This window comes from Gekko japonicus, unplaced genomic scaffold, assembly GCF_001447785.1.
Source record: "Gekko japonicus isolate JY-2015 unplaced genomic scaffold, Gekko_japonicus_V1.1 scaffold54, whole genome shotgun sequence".
In the NCBI taxonomy this organism is placed as follows: domain Eukaryota; kingdom Metazoa; phylum Chordata; class Lepidosauria; order Squamata; family Gekkonidae; genus Gekko; species Gekko japonicus.
This window is the reverse complement of record NW_015167058.1, coordinates 96,574-118,229: the sequence shown is the minus strand read 5'-3', so window position 1 is coordinate 118,229 and position 21,656 is coordinate 96,574.

Here is a 21,656-nt window from a genome sequence, read left to right as displayed (position 1 = left end):
CCAATAAAATGCATGACAGTTAGACAAGACTCCCTGGTGGATGCAGCCCAGCTGAAAGTGCTTCGTGGGTGTCTTGATGCTGGAAATACTATGACAGGGTTCTGGATTAGTCATTCTATCAGGAGGCATCTACATACATCACAAATTTTACAGGGATACTGTAGAGGAACTGTAGAGGTTTTGAGAGGAACAGTTTGATTTTGTTTTCTCATTTATTTTTCATCCTAAAGTTCAAAATCCTTGGTCAGGGCCTTTAGTAGACATATTCGGCAAACTGTGTCCCATATGATTTTTTGTAATCATAATTGATCTAATAAATTATGTTATAACACATGATCTAATATAAACATATGATCTAATATAAGCTATAACATATGTAAAAAAAGATTGATATTTTCCTGTAACATGCCTGGTTTTTCTGTTTGCTCCAACATTTTAAAAAATCTGGATGGGGTTAATTTTGTTATTGCAATTAGCATCAGACAGAAATGGCCCTCCGCACTAAAGATTTCTAAAAGGAAAGGAATGAGAGCTATTCAAGGCATGCAGTTAATCCTGAAGCTGATTATATCAATAATTCAAAGTCACCGCTGAAACGTTTTATTCAAGGTATATTAATGTCTTCACGAGAATACCTTAAATCATCACAATTGATTTTAACCTGTGGAAAGGAATTACATTTCCTGCTCCCTGTCCTGCCAGCCACACATAGTATTCTGCTCTTGCTTTAAAATCCTCTTGAAGTGGAACAGATGCCATCTTCAACCTGATTAACATATAGGCATGAGTTCTTTATTGCCAGCAATAGCTTTACGGCACAAATCACAGAGAAATGATCCAACTGCTCACACAATAACTTTGGCGTATAATTTCAAGCTATTCCCCACTTGTGAAAGGGTTGCTTTTGAACCCGATATTGCCGTGTTGTTTTTCATTATGCCAGTCTAGTGCTTTCCATGTCTCCTTACACTAAGACAGCCAAGGGAGCTATCAAACCTAAACAATTTAATTTTTGAGGACTGCAGCTGAAAGTAGTTAGATGGGAGACATTGAAGAAGTGGATTTCAAAATGTTGGGGAAACAGTGTTGTGCTTACCTGTAACTGTTATTCATCAAGGTATCTTCTGTGCAGGCACACATTGAGACTGCTTGCACAGGCCAGCCACCGGAGGCTCTCTTACAGCTACTTCTAGAATTTTTACCACTTTAGTAGGGAGCTCCTCCCTTACAGAGTTCCTTAGAAGCCATTTTCCTGGTCAATGGTCATGTGCTCTGCAGGACAGAGTTCCCCCCCCTTTCCCTCAGTCCTCCTGAGCTGCTATGATCATCAAGAAATTTACTGTGCTCTATGAGACTCACAGCAAGGTAGGAGGGAGGAAATGTGTGCCTCCACGGAAGATACCTCAACGAACAACAGTTTCAGGTAAGTGCAACACTGTTTACATCTTCCATGCAGTCTCACATTGGGAGACTATAAAGCCCCTTACCTTGGAGGCGGGGAAAGTTTCAGCGGAATAAAGAGTGCAGCACGGCTCTGCCAACTGCTGGTTCTCTTTTTGCACTCACATCCATAGAACAGTGCTGTACAAAGGTGTCCGAAGAGGACCAGGTCACTGCTCAGCGGATGTCTTCCAAAGGAGTGCCTCTTTGCCACTGATGCTGCCTGTGCCCACTTCGAATGCACTCAGAGCTCTAGAGGGCATGGTAGACTAGCCTGCAGATACCCCAGTCTAGTGGCAGAGACTACCCACCTAGAAATAGTCTGTGCTGAGGCTGGTATTCCTTTTGAATTGCCCACATAGCACACAAAACAGTCATGGGGACTTTCGAAAGCTCTTTGTTCTGTCCAAATAATATAGTAAAGACCTTTTCTAAATCTAAAGAATGAAGCATCTTTTCTGCCTCCAAAGTTGGGGATGGAAAAAATACTGGGAGGACTATATCCTGCATGAGGTGAAAGCTGGAAACCACCTTGGACAAAAATTTTAAAGTAGGCCTCAAGATCACATGACTAACCTGGAGCTTAATGAATGGTTGATCAGCTCTCAAAGCTGTTAATTCTCCTACTCTCCTGGCTGACATCTGGAACAAAAAAAATATGGGGCTTTCATATTGGTATGGGTTGCAAAAAGGTCCACTCCAGGGAAACCACATTGTTGGAAAATTGGAGTGATGGACTTGCTTTCAAGGGACGATTCGTGTTCTGATTTTCCCATTCTTCTGAGGATGCCTGCCTTTGTGTTCGCAGTACATGGACTGCTTGAAAGGCAGACCCCTGTGCTATAACCATTTCCCAAATAAGAGTGGCTTCTCTGCATAGTGCCACTGAGACTGTGCCCCCTTGTCTGTTTATATAGGTCATTGCAATGCTGTTGTCTGTAATGACCTAAATGGCGTTCCCTCTGGTGAGCTCTGCAAATGAGATAAAGGCATAATGTATTGCATGTAGTTCCAAGAGATTAAAGTGGAAACCTCTTTCTTCTGCTGACCATACATCCTGAGTAGAGAAAGACCCACAGTGGGCCTCCAGCCCTGTAACAAAACATCAGAAGTAATAGAAATCTGATGTGTCCTCCCTCCGAATGATACTCCCACAAGGAGGTTATTATCACACACCCACCACCCACCATTTCAACTGTCTTACTATAGATCTGGGTGCACTGAAACTAACATGCTGAGAATGTAACTTAGGGTGAAATCTGCTAAGAAACAAATTTTGCAGAGGTCACATTCTTAGGCATGCTTGCAAAATTGTGGCTGTAGTGGAAGCCATCAGGCCTAATAGTTTCGGGGGGGGGGGGGGGCCTTGAAATCTGTTCTTGGACAGACATCAAACCATTGTCTTGATGTATATGGCCCTATCTACCAGAAGCCTTGGCCAAAGTAACATCTAGACCTGGACAGACATCATACCATTGCTTTGATACATAAGGCCATATCTACCAGAAGCCTTGGACAAAGTAGCATCTAGACATGCCCTTATAAAGGGTTGATTGTATCGAAAACATAAAAAATCTGCAGTAAGATAATAGAATCATAGAATCACAGAGTTGGAAGGGGCCATGCAGGCTATCTAGTCCAACCCCCTGCCCAATGCAGGATCAGCCTAGAGCATCCCTGACAAGTGTTTATCCAGATGCTGCTTAAAGACTGCCAGTGAGGAGCTCACCACCTCCTTACATAGCTATTCCACTGTTCCCCAACTCTTACTGTAAAAAAGTTTTTCCTAATATTCAGTCGGTACCTTCCTGCCCTTAATTTAAATCCATGGTTGTGAGTCCTATCCTCAGGGCCGGCTCTATCACTAGGCCAGCTAGTGTCTGGCCTAGGGCACGCCGGCCCTCAGGGGTGCCAAACTGCGCCCCCCAACCCACCACCGCCACCCTAACCAGGCACCCGCCCCTCTGGTACCCTTAGCAACTCAGGAGCGCCCGATGGAGGCGGCCAGGAAAGTTTTTGCCTGGGAACCCGCTGCTGGCGCGTGGGGGTGTGTGGTGTGCGGGCGGCCGTGGCTCTGCACTTCAGAGCTGCGCACCCCCGCGATCCTGCTTGCTCCTCGCCGCCACACCCTCTCCTACGCCGCCCTGTGGCTTCTTCGCCTGGCAGAAAGGCTGCAGCAAGGGCGGCGGGGGCGGGAGGTGAGCGGCGGCTGGGTGACCCTCCTCCCAGCCTGGTTCTGGCGGAGAGGTCTCCAGGCCCCGCTGGGAGGTTGGCATCTGCGCTCGCCTACAACGTCGTGTGGTCACTGCCTATCCTCTGCTGCCAACAAAAACAGCTCCTGCCCTCATCTAAGTGACAGCCCTTCAAATAGTTAGAGAGAGCAATCATATCCCTCCTCAACCTCCTCTTCTCCAGACTGAACATTCCCAGATCCCTCAGCCTTTCCTCATAGGGCTTTGTCTCCAGGCCCCGATCATCCTCATCACTTTCCTCTGCACCCACTCCATTCTGTTCACATCCTTTTTGAAGTAAGGCCTCCGGACCTGCACACAATACTCTAGACACAGCCTGACCAATGCAGTGTACAGAGGGACTATGACATATATATATATTGCTACATGGAAATAAGCATTCTGAAGATCAAGAACACAGAACCAGTAGTATTTGCAGGGGTCATTTCCTGCAGGAGCACACAGGAGTGGAGCTCCGGCAGTAAAGAGCCCAGGGGGCGGGCACATGCAACAAGCCTCGCCCCCTGCTCCCAGCAGCCATCAGTCAGAGCAAGAAGCAGCCAGATAAGTTGCAGAGCTCCCCCTGGCCCCCCACTCTAAAACAGTCCAATGACACCTTTTCCTATAAAGATAGATTGTGCCCCTGTGGGATGGGGGAAATTGAATCCATTGGACATGTGCTATTGCACTGTAAATTACACTATGACATCCGTGTTGTTTATATTGAACCTGTGTTGCACCCCCTTTTGGGCCAATCTGATGAGCATAAAATTAGTTCTCCTTCTGACACACTTCCGGTGATGTCAGGGGGTGTGGCATATGCAAATAAGTTATGCTAATGAGTTATGCTAATGAGCTCCTGCACCTCTTTTTCTACAAAATGACCCCTGAGTATTTGTATTTGAAAAAGTGTGCATGCACATGAAAGCTCATACCTTGAATAAACCTTTGCTGGTCTTAAAGGTGCCTCTGGACTCTAAATTTGTTCTACTGCTTCAGACCAACACAACCCGGAGCAGAACCAGCAGTTTAATATTGACATCTGTAGAACTATTTCCAACAATAACATCTTAAACTTCCTAACATTTGGAAACAAGTTTAGGGCCCTCAGATCTAAAATTGGTCTTAAACCTCCATCTTTCTTGGGTACTAGAAAGAAACATGAATAGAAGAACCCAATAGTGGGATCTGACTCAGGAACCCTTTGTACTGCTACCTTCTGAATAAGGGATGTTAGCTCCCGGTCAAGCTCAGGCATAGAGTTATTCAACTCCTGATCAATGTCGGGGGGGTGGCCTCTGCAAAAACTCATACTCTAAAGAAACAATCGACAACACCCAAGAGTCATGGGTAATCTCTTGCCATTTGGCACTGAAAACAGCCAATCTGTCTTCAAACGTGCTAGAAAATTGGCCTACTCTAGGCTCTAGTCAGAAGGAACCCTTTCAGGATTTGTTGTTGTTCCTTGGGAAATGGCTGATGTTGAGACCCTAATCGCCTAACTCTATGATTGGTTCTGCACCTACTTTGCATGGTAGACCCTGAAAAGGTTTGTTGCATAGGATACTGTGGCTGATGAGGCTGCTGTTGCTTTGAGTGTTGAGCATATGGCGATTGTGATTGATAAATTCTGTAGGTTTGTTGTGGCCTGTATGGAGTGGCAGGGCCTGCTGTGATGCCAAATGAACAAGTCGTTTATTTGTTTTCCTTGATCTGGGATAACGAGGCAAATAAAGTAGTTCTTTCAAATGGAAGGTCTTCTACTTTCTGTCTAGGATCAGGAGGGAGTGTTGTGGATTAAAGACATGCATGTCTTCTCAGCACCAGTGCTGAAGCCATGGCTCTGGAGGAGTTGTCAGTGGAGTGTCTGTCCACATTGTTCTGCTGTTTTAATAGGCCTCCGCTTGGAAGGAGTTTAGTTAGAGGCTTTTTGTCTTTGGGTAACATCTACCCAAAGTGCCGCATGATGGAGTGAGCTCCCGTCTCTAGTTCCAGCTCCTGCCAACCTAGCAGTTCGAAAGCAAGAAATTGCAAGTAGATAAATAGGTACCACTTCAGTGGGAAGGTAATAGCATTCCGTGCACCTTGGTGTTTAGTCATGCCGGCCACATGACCACGGAAATGTCTTCAGACAGCGCTGGCTCTTCGGCTTTGAAACGGAGATGAGCACCGCAACCCTAGAGTCGGATTCGACTGGCTTTCGAGCAAGGGAACCTTTACCTTTAACATCTACATATACAAAGCCATCTTTCCTCATAGGAATAACTGGTAGCCTCCCATCATTGCTCCATAATTAGCAATGCACAGATTAAATACTGCAGTGGAGTAAACCTTTCTGCTGAGAGCATCAATTTTTCGTCCTTCCCTATCCGCAGGTGATGAATGTGTACAAGTATATTGCTTCGCCTGCATCTCCTTGGCTATGAAGGATGAGGCTGGAGGATGACAGGATAGATAGGAATGTCCTTCCTGCTGTACCCTATACAGATTTTCCAATTTTCTGGATATGGAAGCTATGCTGGCTGGTTTCTGCCATAGGGTTTTAGAAATGTCATCAGTACCCTCAAGGATAGGGAAGACAATTATACCAGGTGCCTCTGCATGGAGTTTGCCTAGAATTTTATGCTTGGGTCTGGGATTACTGGAAGTCACTTCTGTTTCCAAGGACTTGGTCATTTTCATTGTCTGCTCTGAATAGAGCTTAAGTTCACGCCAGGCCCTCCTTAAGTTAAGATCTTAACTAGGCAAAATTGGGTCAGGATCCCCTGCTGTATTGTCAGGGAAAAGATCAGAGGGCAAATCTGAACTGGGGCCCAAAGGAGAATCAGCTCCTAAAATTTGTTCATCCTCTGAATTTGAGCACCAGCAAGGTGCTGAGATGCAGTGGGAGGATACCAGATAGGTGGACCCATAGCTTTATGGTTTCTTGATTGAGAAGCTTTCGGTTCAGTAAATGTTTTCCTCGGTTGCCATTCACCCTATTCTTGAGGTCTGGGTGAAGACAAACAATAGGGATAGCCCTGCCAAGGAGGCGGTGGCATCATGTTCTGCCATGATGCTGGCAAAGATGGTTCCAATGGTCAGTCCACTACTGGAACTGTAGGTGTGCCCTGGTTGGTTAGATTTCCCCTTCCAAGACTGATTGTGCTGGAGAGGCATGCAGAAAGGCTGTCTGAGGTGCAGGGGTCTCCTCCCATTCTGTTGGTACCAAGGTTAATTTGGTTGAAACAGAAGATCTAGGCTGCTAGCCTTGGAATGGAAACAATGCTTATGCTTCATTTTAGTTTTCTTAAGTGGAGATTCCAAAGAGCGGTGTTCCATGCTTTGGTTCAGTCTTTGGAACTGAAGGAACTGAGGCACTCAAAGGCAGACTTGCAAGCTGGTCGGTTCTGGTTGGAGATTTTGAAGGTAAATACTTGGTATGCTCTGCCAGAGCAGGTGTTTTTGCTGCTGGCCTATTTGAACAGGAGAGTGCTTTCTCCCACAGAATTGCTTTTAAGCATGCTGTCCAATCTGAGTGGGCCTTGGGTGTGAACTGGAGGCAAATTTTACAAGCAGTCATGTTATGGGCAAAGAAGGCACAGTAAATGCTCGTCTAATCGAGTCATTTTAGTACCACATTGGGTACATTTTTTAAATAAAGCCTTCTGCAACAATGTGGAACTGCACAGGGGCTCTGAAAACATCAAAACATTTTGAAGAAAACTCACAATGCAGAAGAGAATGTCCTCACAACACGCTGGCAAAAAAGGACTGAGGGAAAGGGGGGAGCTCCATCCTGCAGAGCACATAACTGCTGAGCTTGAAAACAGCCTCTAAGGAACTCTGCAGGGGAGGGACTCCCCCCTGGAGTGGTAACAATTCTAGAAGTAGCTGTAAGAGAGCCTCCATTGGCTGGCCAGAAGACTGAAGATGAAGTGTAAAGAGCTCCAGTGAGAATTAGGGGGAATTGCTCCTGGAAAGTTGGAATCCATCTCCAGGAATTACTACCAGGATCCAGCATTTTATGGATCCAGCCTTGCTGTCTGAAAACCTGGTTGTCCCAGTGGCCATCAGTGCCTTCTTTCAGCTCCATCTGGCTCACCAACTCTCTCTTTTCATAGCCTAAGCTAATCTGGCCATGCTGATCTATGCTTCTGTAACACTTTATGTTGGACTGCTCCTGAAAACAACCCAGAAATTGCAGCCAGGGTCACGTGGGTAGCCATGTTGGTCTGAAGCAGCAGAATAAAGTTTGAGTCTGGTGGCAATTTTAAGACCAACAAAGTTTTATTCTGGATTTAAAAATATACCCAGAATAAAACTTATTGGTCTTAAAGGTGCCACTGGGCTCCAACTTTGTTCTCCAGTTCAGAGGGTCATTATTAGGGGCAAGTGGATGGGAACATATCTTGCCCATCTCAGAACATCTACAGTAGCTGCAAGTTTGTTTCCTAGTCCAGTTCAAGGTGCTGGTTATGATTTCTAAAGCCCTTCACAGCCTAAAGGGCTATGTCCTCCCATATGTCCCTGTGTATTAACTACAAATTGCCACCAACTGGCTATTCCCTCCACTTAAGATGACCCACTTGGCATCCATCAGAGCCTGATGTTTTTCCATTGTAGCTTTCACTCTGTGGAACAGGCTTCCTGAGGTGATAAGAAGAGTGCCATTGTTAGAAATCTTCAGGAGGAAATGCAAGGCCATCGTATTTGCCAGGGCTTTTAATGGGGTATAAACTGTAGGTATCTTGGGGGGGGTATCATTTTATTGGTTTTAAATTGCAATGTTTTAACTGTGATATATAGGCTTCATTGAGCCATAAAGAAAGGTGGGATATAAATATTTCAATAAATAACACAAATTACCACAAATATCTGGTAGGAATTGGTTTCAGGGCAGAATGACAAACTTGATCTTCCAAATGTGTTATGATGATGAAAGAACTAAGAATATAACACATTCTGTAAAATGGAAAGTACTGTAGGAACGCTAAACCATAGGAACTTAGCAATAATAATTTTGAAATAATTGTGAAATGCATTAAGAACTATACAGAATAAATGAAAGTGAACATCTATACAGAAGAGATGAAAGGATGGCAGATTCCTTCCAAGAATCTTTTGAGCCTGAAGTTTTAGAAAGTGAAGTGAAAGCTGTACTGAGAGCAATTGGGAGAAACAAATCACCAGGAGACGAGATATCAATAGAGCTATTTCAAGCCACAGAAATCGAGTCCATCGATATCTTACAAAAAATATCCCCCAAAAATGGTAAAAAAATAATAATGGCCCACAGACAGGAATGTTCAATCTACAGAGAGCCAGTTTGGTGTAGTGGTCAAGTGCACGGACTCTAATCTGGGAGAACTGGTTTTGGTTTCGCCACTCCTTCCCTTGCAGCTACTAAATGACCGTGGGCAAGCCACAGTTCTGTCAGAGCTGTTCTCTCAAGGACAGTTCTGGAAAGAGCTCTCTCAGCCCCACCCACCTCACAGGGTGTCTGTTGTGGTGAGTGGAAGGGAAAGAAGTTTGTAAGCTGCTCTGAGACTCCAAGTGAAGGGTGGGGTATAAATCCAGTCTCCTCCTCCTCCTTCTCCCCCCTTCTTCTTCTTCTTCATTCTGATTCTGAAAAAGGTGTTAGAGAATGAACTGGATATTTGCTTTATGAACTATTTATTGCTACACACATGGACTGTGCACACACACATAGGTTCAGAGAACTGTACACTTTAAGTCACACATAGAAGGTGCTTGCACATGCCTAACATGTAAATAAGGTTTCAGCTACACAGTTAACAGCCTGGTGAAGAAGCACAAACCTCCATTATTGTGAGCAATGAGAAGAACAAATTTGAGAAGAGACAGCCCCCATTGCAGAACTGTTTGTAGTCACGTACTACTCATAATCTGCTTTGTTCCTCATTGGTATTTCCTGCCAAATGGACATTTGGTTCACAATGACAATGGCCAGCTTCATCAACACTATGATGGAGCATCCTGACGCCTTTTCACACCTGTCCAGATGCCATACTTTGAGCAAGGTTTTAGGTTACAATATTGGCCACCCCTCTTAGGTAACCACCCTCCCTATATGCAACCAATAGGAATGTTTTTGGGATGGACTGACAGGAAGGTGGATCAAGAGGTTGGCACAGTAACCACCCACCTCTTGGATCCCCTATAAAAGGAAAGGACAATTCACCTGGCCCTCCCTAGCTAGCAACCCCCACAACATCCCCTATCTGCTTTTACTCCCCTTGAGTCCCACTTGCTATCCTCAAACCCTTGCCTCTACTTTGATCTCTTGATCAGCAGTCAAGAGACCCACACGTTCCAGCTAGTTCTGGTCGTGTGTGAATTCCTTAGTTTTCTATTTCTTCCCATCCATTCCTCATTTGGGACAACCAAGCTGCAAGACAGATAACTATCACCCACCATCACCCCTACCTGCTAATGCAACCGTGCTTATTTTAATACTGTAATTCTTAGTAACTTGATTGAAAGTGTGAGTGCTTCAGTATTATTTGTATGAGATATATTTTCAAGTAAAAGACATCTATTTTAACCACAACAGCCTCAAATCCTTAATGGTAACCCTTGGTGGGAACTGGACCTTGGTATAAACTGGCAAGAACCCATTTATAAATTGCCAATAGCAATTCGGCTAACAAAGGAGATATCAAGACCAGTGCTCCCCCTAAGCTGAGTTAGGGTGAGCAAGCTCACAGTTTTTTAGTCTCTGGCTCACACATTTTTGTCTTAGCTCGGGAAGGATGGCTCCAGACCAAACTAATTTATGCAATAGCCAGATTGCTCGCTCACAACTTTAATGCCAGTAGCTCACAAAGTAGAATTTTTGCTCACAAGACTCCACGGTTTAGAGGGAGCATTGATCAAGACTGCAGCAACTATCAGATCATCTCATTAATTTCTCAAGTAAGTAAAGTGATGTTCAAAATCTTACAACAAAAACTTACCATATATGGAATGAAAAATGCCAGATGTTCAAGATGGATTCACTAAAGAAATAGGTACTAGAGATCATATGGCAAATTTATTAATTTACTTATTTATTTATTCAACTGATATCCCACTCCTTCCCCAGCCAAGTAGGGCTCAGGGCAGCTTGGATTACTGGAGCATGCAAGAGAATTTCACGAGAAAATCAGCTTGTGTTTCATAAATTACAGCAAAGCTTTTGACTGTGTGGATCATGAAAAGCTATGATTGTTTTGAAAAGAAATGGGTGTGCCACAACATCTGATTGTTTAGATGTGCAACCTAAACTCTGGATAAGAGGCTACTGTTCAGACAGAATATGGAGAAACAGAACGGTTTCCAATTGGCAAAGCAGTCAGACAAGGACATATTTTATTCCCCCATCTGTTCAATCTATATACAATATATATCATAAGGAAAGCTGGATTGGATTTAGATGAAGGTGGAGTGAAAATTGAGGGAAGGAACATTAATAATATGAGATATGCGGATAGCACCACATTATTGACAGAAAATAGTGAAGACTTGAAATGACTTCTGATGAAGGTGGAAGCACAAAGTGCCAAAGCAGGATTACATCAAGAAGACAAAAGTAATGACTACTGGGGGAATTACACAACTTTAAGGCTGAAAATGAAGAAATGGAAATGGTTAGAGATTTCCTATTGCTTGTCTCCATCATCAACCAAAAGGGAGACTACGCAAGCAAGAAATCAGAAAGAGACTGAAACTGGGAAGGGTAACCATGAAGGAGCTTTATTGTCTTTTCTAGTGACTCATTTCTTCTCTTGATGCAACCAAGTACGAAAGCCTCAGTTTGATCATTTTAGTTTCTGGGAGAGTTCAGGCTTGATTTGATTTACAGCCCATTTATTTGTCTCTTTGGTGGTCTACAGTATCCTGTTAGCTTTCTGCATTGTCCAACTTTCACATCCATGCATAGTAATGGGGAATACTGTAGTATGAATTATATTGAACTTGGTCACAGTGACACACCCTTACACTTCAGGATCTTTTCTAGCTCCTTCATGACTGCCCTTCCCAGTTTCAGTCTCTTTCTGATTTCTTGCTGGCAGTTTCCCTTTTGGTTGATGAGAAGGAATTGCTTCCTAGATAGGTCAAAGATTGTGGCTAAAGCATTTGTATATTTTGTCACTTGCCATATCTGTAGAGAATTCCAAATACCATGGCTAGATTCCTCAGGTTTTGTAAAGTTTAGAGATGCATAGGTTCTTATACAGAATGCTAGCAATATGTGGCTTCTCAAGCAGTATTTAGACAGGACAGAAATATAAAACTGGGTGGGAAAATTATGTGATTTGCAGATACTTGCAAGGTAAGTTACAATGGCTTGTATCCTACCACTTTGTGAATAGAACATGGTCCGAGTTCTGGAAAGATAATTTCTAGGGTCACAGGACCGGTACAGAAGGGCAGCTGTTCTGAGAAAACAGGTCAATTTCATCCCCTTGCCCCTCCTCACTCCAAGCTGCACAGTTGTTTCTTTGCATGTACCCTTTGACATCATGAATGACCTTTCTGGAGGTCAGAACGGGAACAAGGAGGAATACAGGAAAACTCCATGTGCCTTCTAATAATAACAATAATCATATGGCAGTGTATGTAGTATAGCCAGGAGATCCTGAGATTGTCTGACAGTGGGAAGTTCTAGCTCTTTAGTGTTATGCACCACTAGGTGGTGAGCTAGATTTAGAGGTGGGGCTGAGAGAGCTCTGAAAGAGCTGTGACTAATCCAAGGTCAACCAGCTGGCTTCATGTGGAGAAGCTGGAGAATCGAACCTAGTTCTTCATATTAGAGTCTGCTGCTCTTATCCACTACACCAAATTGGCTCCCCATGTGCCCTCTGTTTCAGCCCCGTAGCTAGGGATGTTTTGGGGAGGGGGCTGGGGGGGGCTGGCAGCTAACCCATCCCAAGGCATTTCACGATCCGTGCTGGAAGAAGGCACAAGCGCCGGATCATGCACTCCTTGGGTCTCGTCTTGTCTTCCAAGCCCGACCTCCAGGTCACTCAGCTGTGGTGCGTGCGTATGCAGGGAGGTTGGGGGAGATGTTCTGCATGCTCTCTTTCTCACACACAGGAACATTGGGGAGGGGGCATATTCACATGGGGGTGCATGGCGGCAGCTCCCTAAAAAAGGCAATCAAGGGATTGCTCCCAAAGCCCCAGAAGGACTCCTCGGTGGCTGGTGCATCCGCCCACTCAGACCCCTCCCAACTTTCCCTGGAGGGATCATTGTTTCGCAAGTACTCGGCAGTATGAGCATATCCCAGAGTGGCATCCTAACGAGCTGGCAGGCTAGACTCCATTGTCAGGGCAGCGGGGGAGGGGGGTGACAGCCCAGACTTGCGGTGCTCCCAAAGGGGCACCTGGAACTGCCAGGAGAGCTCTGCACCCAGGAACCCAAACACCTCCCCAGGAGGGAGGTGGCCCAGAAGAAATGCTTGGGGGCGAGCCCTGCAGGCCCCACATTAGCTGTGGGACTGCTCTGTTTACAGATGGTTGGATAAAGGCCAATCTCTTGCTGGATTCCAGGTTGCCCTGGGAGATTAGTAGGGTGCCAATGGAATAGCAGTGTACCTGTTCTAAGCAAGCATTTTGCATGTGACCTTCTGGATGTAAAGGAGAACTGAAAAAATCTTTGATGGAGTCTTGTGATGGCTCTCGGAAACCTTTTGGTAGATAAGGCTTCTTTCCCATTTGTTTGTCAGAAAATGTGCATTATACTGCAAATGAGACCTTTGCACCTTTAGTGTGCTACATGAGGTGCTGCCTCACTTGTTCTTCTCAAAGGTGTATTGAGAGACAGTGGGTTGGATCCAGCCAGCTTTTTTCATTCAGTCTTACCTCATTCTCCTCCTTTTCCTTACCTCATTCTCCTCCATTTCCAGCCCCACAGGTTTTTTTGTCAATGCAGGTGCCATGATCCTCAGCATAGATTTTTGGAGTTCAAGGAGATGCTCTCTTCCCTCTTTAAACAGTGAAAAAGCCAGTTAGAACCAACCCAGTAACTGCTCCAAAGTCATCAGATCAAGTTCATGGCTTAGCAGAAATTTGAACTCAAGTCTCCCTAGCCAAAGAACCTAGCCACTACTCAACACTGGTTATCCTATCACAACAAACAGAAATAATGCCAAGTTATATAAGATATCTTTCCATAATAGGAAGACATCTTTCCTTTTATTATTTGCAGGTCTAGTGAGGATAGGACGGTGATGCAGTGGAAGAAACCCCCCAGAAACCTACTGGTAGAAGCCAGCTGGAAGCCCTGGAGCTGGGCATGTGGATTGAGTGGCTCCACCCTATAAGAGAGTCCCCAAAATGTGGGAGGTGAGCATGCCGGCACATCCTCCCCCCACAAAGGATGCATTCCAATGCCCAAAAACTCCACAGAGCAAGGCAACCCAACACCGTGCTCCCACCAATGCTCCTATGCCTGTAACCAACTCAGAAATATGCAACCAAATGTCTGTGTGCCATTCTGAGAGGTGCACCCCATCTCCCCTAAAGAGGGCTGGCTATCTGAATGAAATGTCTGGGTGTGTGATGATTCGCCCCCCAAACTTTACTACAATCTGGGATGCTGCCTTGCAGAGTTTCTGCCTGGCCAAGTGCACTTCATCTGGGGAGATCATCCCATGCCCTTTGCAGCATTCCAGCAGTCCAGATCAGAACACTAAAGTATGAGGGAGCCTGGAAGGAAGGGTCTGAAGGTTGGCAGCAATGGTACGCGATAGCACCTTCCCTTTTTGTGCGGGAAGATCATTCATGCCAAGTTGTATGATGATGGTGTCTGGTGGGCCTCACTGGAAGACTTAATCCAAAATGATGGCAAGAAGGGCAGGCCATCCCATCCCTCTATGTCCCATCCAGGTGTTGTGTATTCAGCTGCTGAGGCCCAAATTGCAATCCACGTCAGAAGAAGCTACATACGAAGCAACCCAGAACAAGATACTGTGCCCCACAATCCAAACTGATTTCCTTGAACGTGCCAGGACTAAAAAGAACATATAAGGTTTTGCAAATCACAACAGGGCCCATATGTAGAAGCAGAAGAAGAAGTAGAGATTGGATTTATACCCCATCCTTCACTTGAAGTCTCAGAGCGGCTTACAAACTCCTTTCCCTTCTCCTCCCTACAACAGACACCCTGTGAGGTAGGTGGGGCTGAGAGAGCTCTGACAGAAACTGCTCTTTTTCAAGAACAGCTGTGCCAGAACTATGGATTGCCCAGGGTCATCCAGCAAGTACAAGTGGAGGAGTGGGGAATCAAACCCAGTTCTCCGAGAACTCCCAGAGTCCGCACACTTAACCACTACACCAAACTGGTGTTTTATATGTTTTATATGCTGTGGAGTGCCAGCAGCTGATGGCTCAGATCCTGTCCGAAGTGAGACTCATTTTGGAAGTGATTGTGGCCACCCTGACATGAAAGGACTGTATGCCAAACCCACCCGAGGGAGGCCCTGTGCAGCAATGCACACACACATGATTCTGGTAAACTGAAAATGAGATAAGCATGATCCATCAGCATGGACCAGGAATGTCCTGGGGGTGGCAGGCTGCATTGAAAGGTATTCTGATGTGCATTGGATGGGTCAGGGGGAGCCAACAGCAGTGGATCTAAGGAAGATCTGGGCCCCTTTTCCCCACTGATCCATTTTTTATCTACGCGGGAAAATATGAAGCTTGGACCCTGTAATGGAATATCACAAAGGGCCAAAGTCTGCTTGGTGTCATCCCAATATGATGCTGCCAACAGCTCTCTGCTGCAAAATACCCCATAGAAAATGAAGGTAAAGGCTACCCCCAAAAAGAGTGGTCTCAAAGGCAGAAAAGCAGATGTTGAGGAGCTACTACATGAACCTCTGTAAAACAGGTAGCGTGATGGGCCTGTGGTAGTCAGTCTCATGAGGGGAGGACCTCCTCCAACCCTCAATGACCCATCATGTTAAAAAGGCATTGCAAGGGTCACAAAAACTGTGAACTTTACTATAAAATGAAATGGCTGACATATGGATGACCATGGTCCTAGGGCCAACCCCCTGTTCTTTTAGGTGAACCAAATACTGCAATATTAAGGCCTTGGGGGCAGGCTCCCCCACCCCTTGAGACGCATCAAAGAACAGACAGGAAGAGACAGTATGCACATAGGCCTTGCAGGTAGCGGGGACCAGAGAGCCAAATTCTCCCTGAATGATTAACAACTGCCAAGAGTCCAGAGTTCTTCCAGAAAGCGGGAAAACGATCTGGGTGTTGGTCCACATTGGGGGCCAGGGTCCGAAACCTCTCATTCTGAAATCAAGACAAGGCATCCTCAGTGTTGTTCCTGGTGGCTGCAATATATCTAGCTGAGAAAAGGATGTTAGACATCAAGCAGGTTAACACAAAGTTTCATACTAAATGCATAACCCCCTCAGAGGATGAGAACTGGTGGTTAATGACTTTAGCTACTGCTTGATTGTCATACCAAAAATGGACCCATTTATCTCTGAACATGTCCTGCCACATACTTTATAAACATTGTAAAAAGTATAACCAAGTGTGTTAAAGTTATAGAATAGTGGTTTTCTTGGGTGAGCTTGTTTTTTCCTATTATATTCACACCAAAGCCTGTCTTATTTTTGATACATGTAGATGGTGGCTAGTATGGGGAAAAACTCCAAAAAGGTGAGGTCTCTGAGAATACCTGACCCCTCCCGATGCAGGGAGCACCATTTTGAACATCAGTGACTATTAAAGGAAATGCCAAACCCCATACTGCCCAAAGAATCAATGTGCACCTGCAAAGTGTCCCTTGGTGTTAAAGGTGATTGCCAAATAGAGACTCCATTAAAATGAACTAGGAAGCTCAACCAGACCCTAAGATCCTCCCCCATACCATATGTGATTCTAATGTGGTGATGGGGGGAGGAAGCCCCTGATGTAGCCCAAGCCAAACACACACAAAAGCACTTTACAAGCAAAGTTAGGTGGCCCAATAGTGATTGTATTTCCTTCAATATATGTTTTTTACTGCCATGACCTTGGAAACCAGAGCACTGAAATTGGTAAGCTTATCCTCTGGGAAGCTGGAAGAGCCATGTACCGAATGCAGCTGAATGCCTAAATAGGTCAACTGTGTGGCTGGGTCCTCAGTCTTTTGCTGGGTAAGTAAAACCCCCCACCTCACCCACAAGGGCCTGAAAAGTAGCCAGGCAGTTGGTGAGTGCCGATGAGCCAACAGGACCCACAAATTTTAAAAAACAATAACATCCAGGTAGTGAGTACTGTGTGGGCAGACTGTGAATTCCTTAACCACCCATTGCAGGAAAGTGCTGAAGGTTTTCAACACAGCACTGACAATGGAGCACCCCATAGGTATGGCTTTATCAATGTACAAGCTAGCGCCAAATTTAAATCCCAGCAAGCAGAAATCCCCAGGGTGAATGGGCAGCAAGCAGAAGGTCAACTGACATCACACTTGACCAAGAGCACTCCAGGGCCTCAGGACCTCAATAGGTTAACTGGCTGATTGAAAGAAGCATAACACATGGAGCACAACTCGGACACAATGGCATCATTTACCAAGGCCCCTTTTGGGTAGGTTAGATGATCATTTAAAAGGAATTCGCCAGGGGCTTTCTTTGGCACAAGAGGGGAAACCTGGAGATTAGAAAGCAGGGGCACAGCAAGTGGGCCAGCTCCTCTACCTGCCACACATTCCTTAGCTATCTTGCAGGAAACTATGTCCAGAAACTACCTAGCAGATTTTAGATTACCACAGTCTGTCGGGACATGGGGATCCTCAAATGACATTCAAAAACCTTTGCTAAACCATTCATGGAGGTATGTGGCCACAGCCTCATTAAAGTATTTATCTAGCAAGGGTGCCAAAGACCTGAGGCGAACAGGGGTTACCACTAGGTGCATGTCCAAAAATAGAAAACTTTTAGGGCTATTTGAATGAAGAAGAGGCTGAGAACCCAGCAGCCCCTGACCGTCCATCTTTTTTGCTGTTAGAGCGAGCAGAGGGCCAAGATCCCTAAAGACTTGAAGCTGCACTGCTACAGGACATGTTGCAGGATTGTGATTACTTCTGAGACCTTTCTCACTTGGTCTTGCTTGAGGCTCTACAATGGGGGTTTCCCTAGAAGCACTGGATGCCCTGGCTTCTGCCAGAGAATGAGGCCTCCTTCTCCCCCTGGAAGCAGGGGCAGTGGAAGGCCCTGGTGAGGTCGCACAGGAATCCAGGTGGTCCATCCACTCTGATAATTGTAGCAATATCTGTGATATGCCCTGTAAGCTGGCAGTATTATCCACAGAAAGAGGCGGGAAGGAGGCTGGTGTGGGTTGAGTCAGGATTGCCCTTGTGGTGCCCCATGGCTTTGCCCCTTTGGGGCGGAGCCTTTGTTCTCCGGGGCATGACTATTACCAAGGCTTTTTTTGTAGAAAAAGCCCAGCAGGAACTCATTAGCATAATAGGCCACACCCAACAGCAAAACTCATTAGCATATTAGGCCATACCCCCATGTCTTTCCTTGGTTTTCCCAGGCGCCGTGACTGTGGGGAGCCAGGGCAAGCCGGCCCTTGGAGGGGATGGGAGGCAGTTTAAACTGCCTTCCTTTGGCTTGCCCAGGCACCCTGTGGCTGCAGAGAGCCTGGGCAAACCAGCCATTGGGAAGGCTGGGGAAGGCATGGGCAGGCATTTAAATGCCTCCCCGATCCTTCCAGCCCCCCCCCGGCCCACCTGCCTTGGAATTTCTGGGGGGGGGGTGTTGCTCTCCAGGCCTTCCCTCTGTAGCCACACACACAGAGGTTTTGTCTGTAGTGGGCATGGCCAACTCTGAAGCCTGTTCCGGTCCAGATGAGTCCTGCCCCAAAATAGCCCTGACTATTACCATGTGGCCGAGCAGAGGTGGCCTCTGCTTTTTCCCCCCAGTTGCTTTGCCGTGTTTGACTTCCACAGGCTGGGAAGTAGCCTTAGCCTTTTAATGGGTAGCAAACTTCTTAGGAGGCATGGCCAGAGAGCAATATATATACCTTAGACTTAATGAGGTTTACAATCAATCCCCTAAAACAATGTCTTACTCACATCATGAATTTACTGCATATGGCAAAAAATTCCAAATAAAACATGTACCCTAAAGTACAGGCTCATGCAATAAATCACAATGCAAACGTTGTATTTGTAACAAATCACTGTCACTACTTAATTATGAAATGCAAATTATTAAATGCCATCAAACAACAACCATGATCAATTAGCAGAATACCAAATGAATACACACTTCTGCTGTTAAGCCTACCACAGGGGCCAGTTCTTTGCTTAAAATCTCTTTCAGGTTTTCACCTTTCTGCTCAGAAATGTTCTGAAATCTCAGGACATATGCTGATTTTTTCATTTGGAGAAATAACAATTGGTGATTCTCCACTTAAGCTATAACTAAACCAGTTAATTAATATCCCTATCTTTATTTATATTATTTATTTTTCTTTTAAACAATGCCCCAGAAAAAAACCCAAAACCAATTGCACTGTTGAATTCCCAGGGAGTGCAGGCAAAGCCTTGTAGTAAAGCTGCAGTTGCCTTAGCCCAATGGCCCTTTAAAAGATAAGATAGCACCACACTGAGACAAATAATGCCTGTGACACTGGGCACACACTTCCCATTAAAAAAACCCAGTACCACTGGGTCCTGCAAATGCAGGGAACTCCATTGCTGACTGCTGCTGGCCGGAACTGCTCAGCTCAAACCCCAGACTGCTTGAGATGGACACAGGTCAGCTGAAATAAAAACCGAGGTGAAAGCACAGAAGATTCTCCAGCTGGATGAGTTTAAAAGGAAAAAACAGATGCTTCAAAACAGCTGATATGCAGGAGCACATGGCCCATTGACCAGCTGTAGTCCCTTTAAACCCTGATCTGAAGCTCACTAGTATCAGGAAGGGGCTGGATCAGAGCATGTGCTTGCTGCTGTAATCGCTTCTGAAGGGCTCCTGTTCAGAAAAAGCTGAAGACTTGAAGAGAGGGCGAGCCAGCTGGGGAGTGGAGTTTTAAAGGCACTGTGGCAACATTCCCCTGCCCACTCAAGCTGGCCAATCCATGCAGCTGGCCTGCCCCCCACACCCTGCAGGCAGCATGAGGCTGCAAGTCATGCTGTACTGGCTTGCAGGCTCTGAGTACCAAGTTCACAGCCAACAGTCAGGAAGGGTGCGGTTGTTCAGTTTGAAGTTAGGGTTCCAGAAGTCAGGCTAGGCAAGGTCATTCAGTCTGAAGTTAGGCTTCCAAGAATTAGGCAAGGCAAGTCTTATTGTCTATCATCTGTCCTGCAACTACTCATCTTTGTCAGCAACAAGCAGCTGGCAACACGCCAGGAGGTGTGCACTCCGCCTTTGTGCCTGCGGTTCTGTTCTCAGCCTCTCTCTGCAGTGCTCTAAGGGTGTAGGAGATACTGGTGGGCTGGGAACTGCTAACTGAGGTTCATCTGCTGAGTCAGGGCTGAAGGGTGTTGGTGGCTCTGCACCAGCTGTTGGCTGTGAATCCTAATATGCCTTCATTTCATTCTCTTGCTGGTCAATGTCTGTTAATTCAAGGCTGGCTACACAGGGCTCCTCTTCTCCTGAGGACTCCTCTTCTCCTAAGGATTCCTTACTATTGCTGAGCCCTGGCTGACCCATGACACACACTTCCGTTGCTTTGCCTACCTCCCAGACTGAAATAAGCATCTCCAGGTGAGTAAGGGACATATTTCTCCCACATTTCAGAAGGAGTGTACTTGAGATCCAGTGTGGTATAGTAGTTACATTTTTGGATGAGGTACTGGAAGATCAGGATTCAAATCCCACTCTCCCTGGGTGATCCTGGTTCAGTCACATTGTTTCTCTAACCTACCTCCCAGGATTTTTGTGGGGATAAAATGGAGGAGAGACGAACAATGTAAACTGCTTTGGGTGCCCACTAGGGATGACGGCAGTGTGCAAATGAAGTAAAACAAATAAACCTTAATAAACCACGTGAAGGGAGGGGCTATATGTAAATGCAAGCCATGACACTGGTTTTACTTATTTTATAGATCTACATTTTCACCTATGTGAAGGGAGGGGCTATTAGATGTAAATGCAAGCCATGACACTTATTTTATAGATCTACATTTTCACCTCCACATTTTTTCTATCACAGTTCAAATATGGTATGTGTCCTCAAGAAAACAGGAAGCAATGATGTATATTTGCTGGTAGCTGATTTAAAATGCCTTTTTTAAAATGTTAATTTCCTTCATGGAAACATTTCACATAAATTGAGGACTGCATAAATAGCTCTCCCACCAAGCCCATCAGAATAAAATTTCTGTGTTCTATGTATTACTATTACAGTACAACTCCTGGGGAGGGGACTTAAGAAACTTGGAAAGTGCTGGTTAGTGTACCTCAAAAGACTGCACCTATGACTGGGGGAAACAATCATTCACACATCCTCCTTTTCACTGTTGACCAAGGTTATTCTCTTTATCATGCACAGATTTTATTGAGTGATGCCAAGTGAGATGAATAGAAGCAAATAATGACAGTGCTGTAGTGATGAAAAGGGAGACAGGGGTCGTCTAGGTTTTATACCGAACAAATTGAGTCACATCCACTTCTCATCCATTATTTAGGGGTGATTGGGCAGGCTTGGCTTCTATAGATTTGATAATCATTCAGATGTCCATATTAAATATGTAATGTAAATTTCTCATTTGGATGTCAATGGGCTGTCACTGCAGAATAACAACACGTAAAAAAAGAGATGTAATGTATGGATTCGCAGAAATATTTGACATCAATAAATATGTAAAAGGCAGATAATAAAACCTGTTTCTGTCTGCCTGCCAGCTAGCCTTCATGTCAGGCTGGACAGTCCCATTTAATACTGTGATTTTATGCAGCTGTATACTATGAATATTGGCCTGCACACTAGAGATTAAAGCACAGCAGATGTTTCTCTGCAGGCTAACAAATATATC